Source organism: Ptychodera flava, chromosome 10 (genome assembly GCF_041260155.1).
Source record: "Ptychodera flava strain L36383 chromosome 10, AS_Pfla_20210202, whole genome shotgun sequence".
Lineage (NCBI taxonomy): Eukaryota > Metazoa > Hemichordata > Enteropneusta > Ptychoderidae > Ptychodera > Ptychodera flava.
The window spans coordinates 22,182,096-22,194,005 of NC_091937.1; the positions used below are offsets into that span (position 1 = coordinate 22,182,096).

The window sequence follows — 11,910 nt, forward strand, 5'->3', positions numbered from 1 at the left end:
TTTTTAGAAATAGCGCCCCCATATGGGCATTTTGAATGCCAAGGAACACCCCTTTGACCATATATGGGCATATTTAGATTACAGGTGACTGTATACCTTTATTAAAGGGAGGTTGTCAAATTACAGTGTTTTAAATGGTATGGAGCAAATTGAAGTCATGGTATGTGTTTGTACTTAATGTCAAGGACGTTAAAATGGAACGTTGGTAATGAAAGTAAACGGCTTCCTTGAAATGCATACTGCGATATCAATGCCAATCAAAATATTTTTTTATCTGAAAAGCCAGAGGTTACACGGCAAGGAAGTTGCGTACAGACTGTTGCTATTTGCGTAAACTTGTGACGACCCCTAAAACATTTTAGCGCTGCTGTACGTGATCAAAATAATTGACATTGTAAAAGACTAAGGGTAATTTTGATCCTTGGGAGTTTCAATCCCAGAAGCAGTACCTCATTGTTGTAATACCTGCTGCCTCTTACATTCATTACATACTAGCTTTGCGGATCAACAGCGTATGATTAATTTGAAAACTAATGTATAAATACGGAGATATTTTACGTTTTGTTTAAATACTTCCGGCCTGAGATTGCTGCTGTGCAGTGAAAACTTTTTTATTTCCCAAATTACTTCTACTAAAGGAGATCAATTTAATCATTTACTCAAGTCCACAGTTTTATGACCCACTTCTTGTTTCACATCTACTTTATATTGCTTTACCTATAAATTTGAAATGAGATGAATCGTTGTGGTTTTTATGATTCACATAAAAGGTATATATTTACTTCCCTTTACAACAGTCTGTTCCTTTTATTAGAATACCTACTGTTTTGATTTGTCTTCATTTAATTTGTTTAGTAAGCAGTGTACTAGTGTTCTGCTTACTTTACATTAATTGGAAAGTTAAGCTTGCACCAACAACACAGAACACCCTCGAGACTGACTTTCGTTCTTGTTATCAACTGTAATTTTTATTTGGTTTGAACTTCCCTCTGAGTGAATTGCTCTTTGTGCCTTCATTTTTGTGCAGTGCGCCCTCAACCAATCCATGCTGACAATATGTGGTTGTCGACCAGTTGGAATTGTTACTGGAGTAACTGAAGTGGGTTTTGGGTGGATAATATTTACGTCTCTGAAGACAGTAAGAATAGGGAAACTAGAAATTTCTTCCTTTCCCATACTGTCTCTGTTAATCCAGCAAACGGGAACTTTACTTTGGATAGGTGATTATACTGTTTGTTTACTATAGCTAAGGAAATAGATGCAGAATATTTGTAATAGTATTGTTACAGTTCCATGAGTGTAACTTTCGAAGTGTTTTCCCCGTTTGTCTGTAAAAAACAGTTTAATACTTTGATCCTAAAAACCACGTTAACATGCCCTTGTGCTCAACTTGTCAACAAATTCTGCACTTCACTCAAGTCCAATGTTATTGCCGATTTGATCAAGTGAATTATAATTTGGAATTAATTGACTTAATTACAATTTGAATGTAAACAATAGCGTTGCAGGTTGCAATGCTTTGTGTCGGTATGTTACTGTTTCGTAATTTTGTTCGAACGTCAAATTATTACACCGTTTTTTTGAGAATTAGAGTGCTTAACAAATCAGACAACCACCCGATACTGCTAATAAAATGGATCTATCATTCAAATATGTTGTTTTGTTTTAGATATTCATTTTTATTGAAAAATATATGACCATACATTAATGTTAAAACACAACTTAAACTTAAACAACATACACAAAAGGAAAACGTAAACCAGATGACTTACAGTAAAATACCATGGTTTCTACAAATGTTTGATTGAACACGACAATTAAAATGCATCATCCTTCTCATATTGTACATTTCCATGACTTAGAAATCAATTGAACATCTCTTGTAAGATTAGAATCCAGACTTTTCAAAAAATGAACAGTCGCAGTCTTCTTGATAGCACAAGTTTTAGAGTCCGGCACATAACATCAGCTCCGCATTCTCAATGCCGTCTGGGGATAGAAGCAACATAAAATGATAATAGTGACGATAATCTCAAGAAAAGTCTGCCCTCTATAGAGTTGCATTTTGCTTTCATATTTGGACTCTTTCAAAGTTGACCTTGATAGAGTGTATAAAGCTATCGTTGTAATTTGAAGGATTTTGGGTTTCCTTCTCGAATAGAAATGCGTTTCTTGTTATACTTTTAAAGAAGCATCCTTCAATTTTGACAAAATTATGCTATGTTACCTTTAAGCGTTGATTTTTTGAGATCGCTATGGTTTAATATGTGAGTAGTAATGGTAGCCTTGTACGGGACGATAATATATCGAGTTTGAACTTGACCTTGGTAATGAAGTAGTGTTGTGAAAACACCTGAACATACAATACAACATAAAATAAGTTCCAGCGATTATTACGTTCAGTGGGAGTCATACAAATATCTGTAAAATTTCGATTGCCATCGCCTCCTGGTCTAGCCTCAAAAATGTATCTTGCGCCACGGTCACATCTGTAACTTTGAAAATAACTTACCGACGGCCATCACCTTCATTTGGTTTCTTGACACTTTCTCTGCTAGTGATACTAGCTGTCAGCTCTATTATTCGTCCTTTGGCTGAGAATTCTATGTTTAATATGAGGCTTCTTTGATTCAAATGACATTGGACGTCCTTCGACCTCATGAAGAACCAACGATATCACCAATACCAAAACAAATATACTAATCAATTTCTTCATAGTCACGTCAGTATCTGAGAGAGAGAGAGAGAGAGAGAGAGAGAGAGAGAGAGAGAGAGAGAGAGAGAGAGAGAGAGAGAGAGAGAGAGAGAGAGAGAGAGAGGTGTCAGTAATAGTCAGACACATACGAAGGGGCAGACAAACAGAGGGGACAGATGGGGTTTTACGGAGAAGTCAAGGGGATATTTGTATTCAATTAGAAATTGCACAAGATCCGGCGCTAAAATGGATCGTGAGTGTTTCCTATATAGAGAGACAATCATCAATCGAAAAGAAGAAGAAAAATAAGAAGATTTTTTATTTTTCAAATAAACGTTTATTACTAAAAATAGTCTCCTGTACAGACAAGTACATATCAAAACAATTCAAATTTTGAGACAAAAAGCAAAAATGAAATCTGACAAATGCTTTATAGCAAATGAAAAATAAGAAGAAGAAGGCGACGAAGAACTGATCCGTACAGTATAGTACAAGGAAAGTTGGGCGATACCTTACCTGAAATCAAGCGTTGTGAATTACTGTATTCTCAGTCTCTGCCTTCAACGCGGTGTTTGCAAACATTTTATAAGCAACCATCTGATGTACCAACCAATCAGGATCATTCATTAGAAGCTTATCAAATATGTTTTGGCTCATTCCTGTTGACAAGATACTAGCTAATCGACTATGTGTCATCGGATGGCAGGCAAAACAGTGAAATCGATATTATTGTTATTGTGCTGCAAGCCTAACAGATTTTCCTAGAATAGAAACACCACATATGCTGCTCTTCCATTCGGCCATTGATCTTTGCTATATGTCATGAACGAACTCCTCGTTCGCCAAGAAACTTGGTATCTTATAGGCCATAGATATCACGTTCCGCGACCGCTAATCTATAAGAAGTTACTGTGTCATTTGAGTTCATTCAGCGAAAGTTAGTCACGATAAATCGAGTGGTGTTTATGAACTGCGTACTGGACACGTGACCGGTGAACCTTACTTCTCAGTTTACATTCCAGGTCGATGCTCTCATAAAGTTCTGCATATTTTGTCAACACATCATCTCTGCCAGCTAGGAGAGCAAACGTTGGTTTACAACTTGACACTGGTCAAAGCCCTCTCGGGCAAAACAGCAAAATTTATATATGTGATATTGTTGAGTATCGTATCGTATCGTATCGTCTATCGAGCTAGACATAGGGCGAGATAAACGTACATATTGTGTGTGGATAACAAGTGTGAATAGGACTCTGCATTCACTATCCAAATGAAAGCAGCATACATGTTACCTTTATCGAAATACGAAGAACAAGTACAACGTTAACAGCCCCCAAACACTATCCTGAGCGGATAGTGTTTGAACCAAAGCAGGAAGTATAGTGCTGCTTTAAAAAGTAAGTTTGAGTAACACGGAAAAGGAAAAAGTAGGCCTATATATAAACTTGATGTACAACGCCGTAGAGCTAAATGTAACACAGAATAGTGGTTGCCTGTCTGATACAATTGAAAGAAGTCTTTACAGGAAGATACATTGCAAACATAACGTAATAATGGACAAAGAAAGAAAACATCGAGAGTATCGTACGAGCACTGTGATTAATTCTCTGCAATACTGCAGCGATTGAAACTGTGACCCTTTGATTCTCTGTTTCCTCGTTTTCTTCTTGTCAGACATTTTATTACTAATTCAAATTCTAAAGAACACCATTTCAAGTCCTTTGGGTTATTGTTTAGTGATTTGACTTCAGCAAGCTTGATAAGTGAAGATTTTCCATTCATTTCACTGGTTACAGGAAGGAGAGTACACGCAGGGCCCGTTGAAACCGATATTGTTCTGGTATGAATAAAATAACGTTTAAGAGGAGACATGACACAAACACACAGAACTCAAAGTCCCGGATCGAGGAAAAGTTAGTCAACAGCTACTCGACAGCAGGGTTTAGTTCTGACAGATTGAATTGTCTGTTATCGTTTTGCATGATGAGATCGTCTGACTTGTCGGATTGTGTTTTGATTAGGCTCATCAGGGTTGTGTTATTAAGTACCGTACTAGGACATGTACAAGTAGCAGGGGTACAGTTTGTTGAGGAGCCGGCAGATGTGACGAAGACATACACATATGGAAGTACTGTGACGGATTATTCGTTTATCCTAGAATGTCAAGTGGATTCTGTGGAATCGGATCAGAAGGTATCGTGGTTTAAAAATGGAGAAATCATCAGTGATGGCTATGATTTCAGAGACAATGTCAAAGTTCGCTTGGTCGACGTAACTAATGAGAGATACAGATTGAATTCATACGGTACTTCTTTAAAGTTCGCTTTACAAGTGAGGTCAGTGTCGCCAAGTACCGCTGAATTTGACAGTGGTAGCTATCAATGTGCAGTGACATGGTGGCAGAATGACGCCGCAGTGCCTGATGGAAGATCAAGGACAGCCGTAGTTAACATTTACGTCATTCCAACATCAAACTACCCAGTTTGCAGAGTGAGTAATCCAAACGGACAAGATGTCATCACAGCCGAAAGAACAACTGCAACAACAACCATTGTCTTGCCTAGTGTAACACACACTTTGACTTGTCTTTCTAGTCAATCTACCCCGGCAGTTGGATTATTTTGGTCTCGTAATGACCAAATTGGATCCCCAACGCAAGAAAGCACCAGTTTGACAACGGTTTGACATCTGTTGCTATTGACTGGATTCCATCCCGCAACGACGGTTCGACATTGACATTTACCTGCACTCTTCAACATCCGGGTTTGCCGTCTGATAGAACCTGTTCAATCAACTTCAATATCCAGTATGCACCAATCGTGACAATCGATCCAACTGATGTCATGGTAACAGAGGAGAATGAAGAGATAGAGCTGCACTGCCTCCAACGTGCATATCCTCAAGTTACAGAGACTGTTTGGTATTATGACGATGACGTAGTGAAAAATGGTGGTAGATTTAGTCTGGAAGGAATGTCTCTGCGTATTTGGCATTTACTTCAACTGACAACGGAGACCATACTGTAACTTGTGAACTGACAAATGCAATTGGTACAGGTAGTGATAGTGTCACCTTGACTGTTAACATACAAACACCAACACAAGGAGCCCTACCACGAACAGCTTCATCGGGAATCACTGTTCCAGACAACGATGGAAGGAATAAATCTAACAGTACTGATCCTTTTGCAATTCCAAGTAAATCAAACAGCATTGGAATCATCATAGGAAGCGTTGTTGGTATCTGCTTGCTGATTGCTGTAATTATAATTTTGGTGATTCTGATCTTTTTGAAAACTCGCAGAAAATCTTCACAGTCTCCCAAATCAAGTGGCGATGATTTTGATGCTCTAAGAGGTGAAAGTGGCGGTGACGTCATTGGTGTTGTAACGGAAGATACCACGTCACCGAGCTACAAATCGACGAATGGCGCGTTTGGGAATGAGTATTCGGACATTGCACTTGAACTTGGCGAGACGTTGAAATCAGATAGTAAGCATAAAGCTGCAGAAAGCGACACATATAATCGAAGTGACAACGTGAACTCTGCCGAACTTTATTCGAAGCCCAAGAAAAAACCAAAACCACCTTATAAGAAAAAGACAAATCAACAGAAAACCGAAGATGAACAATATGCAAATATGGGGTTCAAAGCCAAGGCGATATCGGCGACACAAGCCGACGAACCTTCTGTTGACCTGGATATGAGTCCGTACGCCAACATGAGCGAGAAGCAGAACCAAGCCATTGATGGTAGACAAGTACACAAACAAAGGCGAGGTGACGCGAAGGTCAGTAAAACTGAAAAGCCTGCTGCCTTCACCAGAAATGCTGAAGGGCTGACGTATGCTGAATTGGATCTTTCGAGTACGTCGGTGACCTCTCGACCTATGAAAATGCCTGAAGCAGAGAACACGGTGTATGCCGATTTACAACTGTAAGGGAAATTCCAATGACATAGAGGTCAGATTCTGATCGACGGAAAAGAAAGAATAAACACCGAATTCCTTAGAAAGGACACAGTGTCATTTGTACTATACAGCCATGATCATGCGCTGACAGCCATACTAAAGAGCTAATTAGTTTTACACCAGACAAATTTTAAATTGTACTCTTTTGTCGCTAATGTGACCGGGCCAGAAAAACCGGATTCGAAAGAGTTGTATTTACTTCATAAAACTCGAGACCATCAGGACCAAACAAAACACACAGAGCTGCTAATTTTTGCAGACGAAAACACCATGTTATTTACTTGTAATTGGAATATTAGCGTCGATTCTTTGTAGATATCACTTTTTCAGGTATTTAGTACATGGTTTTATCATCAGTAGAAGAATTAAATCCTTCAACCCGAATAGTCCATTATTGAGTAAATTGTACATTTAGACCTAGTAGGATGATAATTGTAAAGACCTAAGGATATCCACTTGAGGTATACCATGACAATCGTAACCCGTACTCCTCTGTTGTTTCAATTGCCCAATGCAGTAAAGGCCCAGTATAATAGATCTCCCTACATAAAGTACCTAATATTTTTTTCACAGGGTAACTTTAAAAATCAGATAGCTATCTTATACTTCAAGTAATTCTTGGTCTTCTATTCCCTGTCCGATCTTCCGACGAACTAATGGTTTTAATTTTCTTGTCAAAAACAAACTTTTTTTCGTTTTAATAATACAAATGAAATTACGCAACGTAAGAAAAGTGACAAGTTTGTCGATTGAAGACTACTTAATTATTTTAAGCAGACCATAAACTTTTATTGGTAAACATGAGACATTACAATACAAAAATGTTTATTTAAATTTAATTTGGTATTGTGAAGATTTTTTCTTGTAGCTTCTTTTGTAAGATTGTACATTGAGTAGAATGTGACTACTAAGAATGATGTATCATATTTCTTCCTCCATTTCATTGAGAACGAAATGCTTCTGTTCTGTTCTGTTTATGTTACTGCAAAAGAGAAAACTGAGATTGAAACATATCAAGGAATCGAGCAACGTCTAGTCCAAGTTCGAATAGAAAAGGTGATATGCTATGATTTCTTGCGATTTTCATTTTTTAAACAGATTCTTTAGCGAATTTTTTTCTCATTGTAAACTACAGTTTCTTGTTCAACTCTAAAATTCATATCAAAATGTACCCCGATTTCAATTTTCGACACAGCCTGTGCGATTTAATTGTTGACTGGTGTATATCAATCTTACTAGAAATCATTCACCAACAAATGATCGCATATGGTGTAATGTTTGCAAGGCTGGCACTTCGGATTTCAACATGATACTTGAGGGAGTAGAAGTAGACGAAATGTGTATTTGTTTTTCAGAACAAAACTTACGAAAATATTATAAAAAAGTGCAGCTTTGTCCCTCTTGAGGGACGTCTATCATATAGTTATACCATGTGAGGCCAGCTCTCCGTTCTCGTTAAAAAATTGAAATCAAAATATATTTTACAATGATGCCTAGATCTGTTGTATCGTTTCGCACAAACTTACCTTTATTTTGCAATGTTATTCTCAATTCTTTGCATTGTATTTACGACAAACAGTACTGAGTTCTCAGAAACGATTGTGTTTATCAACCAAAGTAGTAATTAATGGCGAATATTAGGAGATATTACATAAAAACTTTGAGAGCAACGGATTGATCAGTAGATAAAGGCGTATTTATACTTTTTCCCTTAAATTACTAATTTTATTAATTAAGTTTTCGGAAGTGACGAGTCATTGATATTTTATTCATTATGTGGAAAGGTTAGTGCTATGAGATATAAATACAGAAAATCGAAGGCGACAAAAATTTGCATAAATTAACGAAGTAAATGAAAGCACATTCTTGCCTGTTCGTGCACCATATCCGGTATTATGTAATACCGGAACTGCCTGTAAAGTTTTTAGTTGCAATTATTAAAATGTTTTTCGACAACAAATACATATTTACATTCAATCGACATGTTTCATATGTAGACAGTTAAATACGCTTTTTCATTGTGCGGCTTTTGAACAATAAACTACATTTAACACCATCTGATTTCGCATCGTACTTTTGGTTGTTTATATACTGCTAGGTGATATTCAGTTGACGTTTCGTCAGTCGGTCACTATCGACTTATCAAATAATATGTCACAAACGCAGGAAATGAAATCTTTACAATAGCCAAAGGTTTTATCAGCAGAAATGAAGTAGGCATAAATTAATATCGGCTAAGCTGTGTGGAATGGCGCGCTTAAAGTTGGTTTGATTGGAGTAAATATTTCCAGACTGGACAGGAGGGGCAAGGGAACACTACTGATTTTGTTTATATGATGTTGGTTCATGGGGAAATATGAAGACACAACGTACACCACTATTGAAAAACAAACAACAATAGTGCGTCACGCTCGCGATAGCATTTCTACAAACGGTTCTGTTTTTCATTTGGAAACCCTCTTGACGAACTTCCTACCCCGCCGGTCGCTCAATGAAGCGAACCATGATACTGTTCATATTGAAAAAGACAAAATAACGCTTTCCTAAATTTTTCATACAAACAACTTTCACAGTATCCTGTTTCACTCTGCATCATGTTACAGGGGTATTTTAATGACACAGTATTGTTGCTTGTTATTGTTGTTGCTGCTGCAGTAGTCGTTCAAAATATTTCGGCATTTACGAAGGAAACAGAAATGTCGAAATCTTCTGCTTTGGGGAAAGTTGTCAAATTAAAGTGTTTTACCTGTCATAGACCAAGTTGCAGTCATGGTATGTATTTATACTGAAGGTCAAGGACGTTAAATCGGAACGTTGGTAAACCAAAGCAAACGACTTCCTTGAATTACATACCGCGATATATAGGCCAAAGAAACATTTTCAAATCGAATAAGCAGAGGTTTACACGACCAGGAAGTTGTATATAGATTATTGCTATAGCTTAGACTTGTGATGACTCTCTATAAAGTTTGGCGTTGTTAATGTTGTACATGATCAAAATAATTGACATTGTAAAGATAAAGCGTAATTTTTGTTTTCAGGAGTTTCAATCCTAGAAACATACCTGCTGCCTCTTACATCCACTTACATTCTAGCTTTGCGAACCAACAACGTTTGATTACTTTGAAAAACAATGGTTTAAATACGGAGACGTTTCAACGTTTTGTTCAAATACTTTAGGTCTGACATTGTTGCAATACATCGACAAACTTTGTAACCCTAAATTGTTAATACTTAATGAGATTACTCAAGTCAACAGCTTTATGATCCTCTTAATGTTTCTTATCTACTTTGTATTGCTTTGTGCTGCTTTGAAATGCGATGAAATTGTAGATCGTTGTGGTTTTTATGTTGCACATAAAAAGTATATTTACTTCCCTTTACACAGTCTATTTCATTTTATATAGAATACCTACTGTTTTGACCAGTCGAACTTTGTTTAGTAGCATTGTACAGTGTTCTGCTTGCTTTAAATTCAAAGGCAAGCTTGCACCTACAACACAGCCAACCCTCGACACTGACTTGCGTTCTAGTAATCTACTGTGATTTTTATTTTGTGTGAACTTCCCACTGCTTGAATCAAACTTACAGCTTTTGCTTTTTATGCCTTCGTCTATGGCAGTGCGCCCTCAACCAGTCTATGCTGACTATATGTGGTTGTCCGCCAGTTCGAACGGTTGCTATGGTGACTCAAGTGGGCTTTTGGCTGATAATATTTACATCTCCAAAGACAATAAGAAGAGGAATACAGTAAATTTCTTCTTTCCCATACTGCCTCATGTTAATCTAGCAAATAGGTACTTGACTTTAGATCCATGTGTATACCTTTTGTCTACGGCAACTAAGAAAACAGACGCAGAATCTTTGTATTGGTCACACTGGTCGAAGCTTATGCGCTTCCGACAATATCTGCGCCGTGCCCTCTTTCCTATTAATTAAAATGTATTGCTACTGTTCTATAAGTCGTGAATTTTGATGCGTTTCTTGTTGCAATTTCCATCTGAGTGTACTTCAATTGTGACGAAATTATACTATATAAGTATATATACATTAACGCGTTGATTTTTTGAGATCGCTATGGTTTAGTATGTGAGTAAAGACGGTATAGCCTTGCACGGGACGATGATATATTACGTTTTATGTTGACATTGGCAATGAAGCAGACTCGCAAAAACACTTGAACATACAACACAGCATAATATAAATTCCAGCGATTATCAGCACAGTGAGAGAGTCATAACTATATCTATAAAATTCCAATTGGCATCGCCAAGCCTCGAAAAGTGTATCTTGCGTCACGGTCACATCTGTAACTTTGAAAAACAAATAACTTACCGACAGCAATCACCTTCATTTGGTTTCTTAACACTTTCTCTGCTAGTGATACTACCGCTGTCAGCTCTATGATTCGTCCTTTGGCTGAGAATCCTAATGTTTAATATGAGACTTTTTTTGATTTCAATGACAGAGGGCGTCCTTCAACCTCGTTATTAAAGAACTGACAATATCACCAATACCATAACAAATATACAGATCGATTCTTTCCTATTCAATACCTCAGAGAGAGAGAGAGAGAGAGAGAGAGAGAGAGAGAGAGAGAGAGAGAGAGAGAGAGAGAGGAGAGAGAGAGAGAGAGAGAGAGAGAGAGAGAGAGAGAGAGAGAGGGCGTGGCAGCAACAGTCAGAAGAAGCAGAAACTTAGAGGTGGATAGTAGAGGATTTAGGAAGAAGTCATGGAGAAATGTGTATGGAATACAAAGTATACACAAGATCCGACGTTACAATGCATCGATGTGTGTTTCCTACAGAGAGACAATTAACAATCCAACAAAAAGATGAACTAATCCGTACAGCAGACTACAAAGAAATTTGGGCGACCCCTTATTTGAAATCAAACTTTATGTGATATTGTAGTATTCTTCGTCCTTGCCTTCAAAACTGCATTTTTCACAAGCAACAGACAGTCTTTGTGGGGCCATTCACAAACGTCTCGTACGTCAAGGCACTTGGTATCATACAAGCCTTTAACATCACTTTCCGTGACCACTAATCTGAAGTTACTGTGTCAATGGCGTTTATTCCGCCAAAGTCACAATAAATCGAGTGATGTTTATGATCTGCGTAGTAGTCACGTGACCGGTGTGCTTTACGACTTTATTTACATTCAAGATCGATGCTCTCACAAAATTCGGCATGTCCTGTCAACACACCATCTCTGTTAGCTAGGGAAGCAAACGTTGGGATAG

At 37.6% G+C, this 11,910-nt stretch overlaps 1 long non-coding RNA gene across 1 annotated transcript; it reads right to left on the reverse strand.

Moving 5' to 3' along the window:
* Positions 1-1,659: 1,659 nt before the first annotated feature.
* On the reverse strand, positions 1,660-11,093 carry LOC139142257 (uncharacterized). Its single transcript, XR_011554341.1, has 3 exons — positions 11,014-11,093; positions 2,513-2,525; positions 1,660-1,989 (listed from the first exon to the last, which is right to left on the reverse strand). It is a non-coding gene; the product is annotated as an uncharacterized lncRNA (long non-coding RNA).
* Positions 11,094-11,910: the final 817 nt, after the last annotated feature.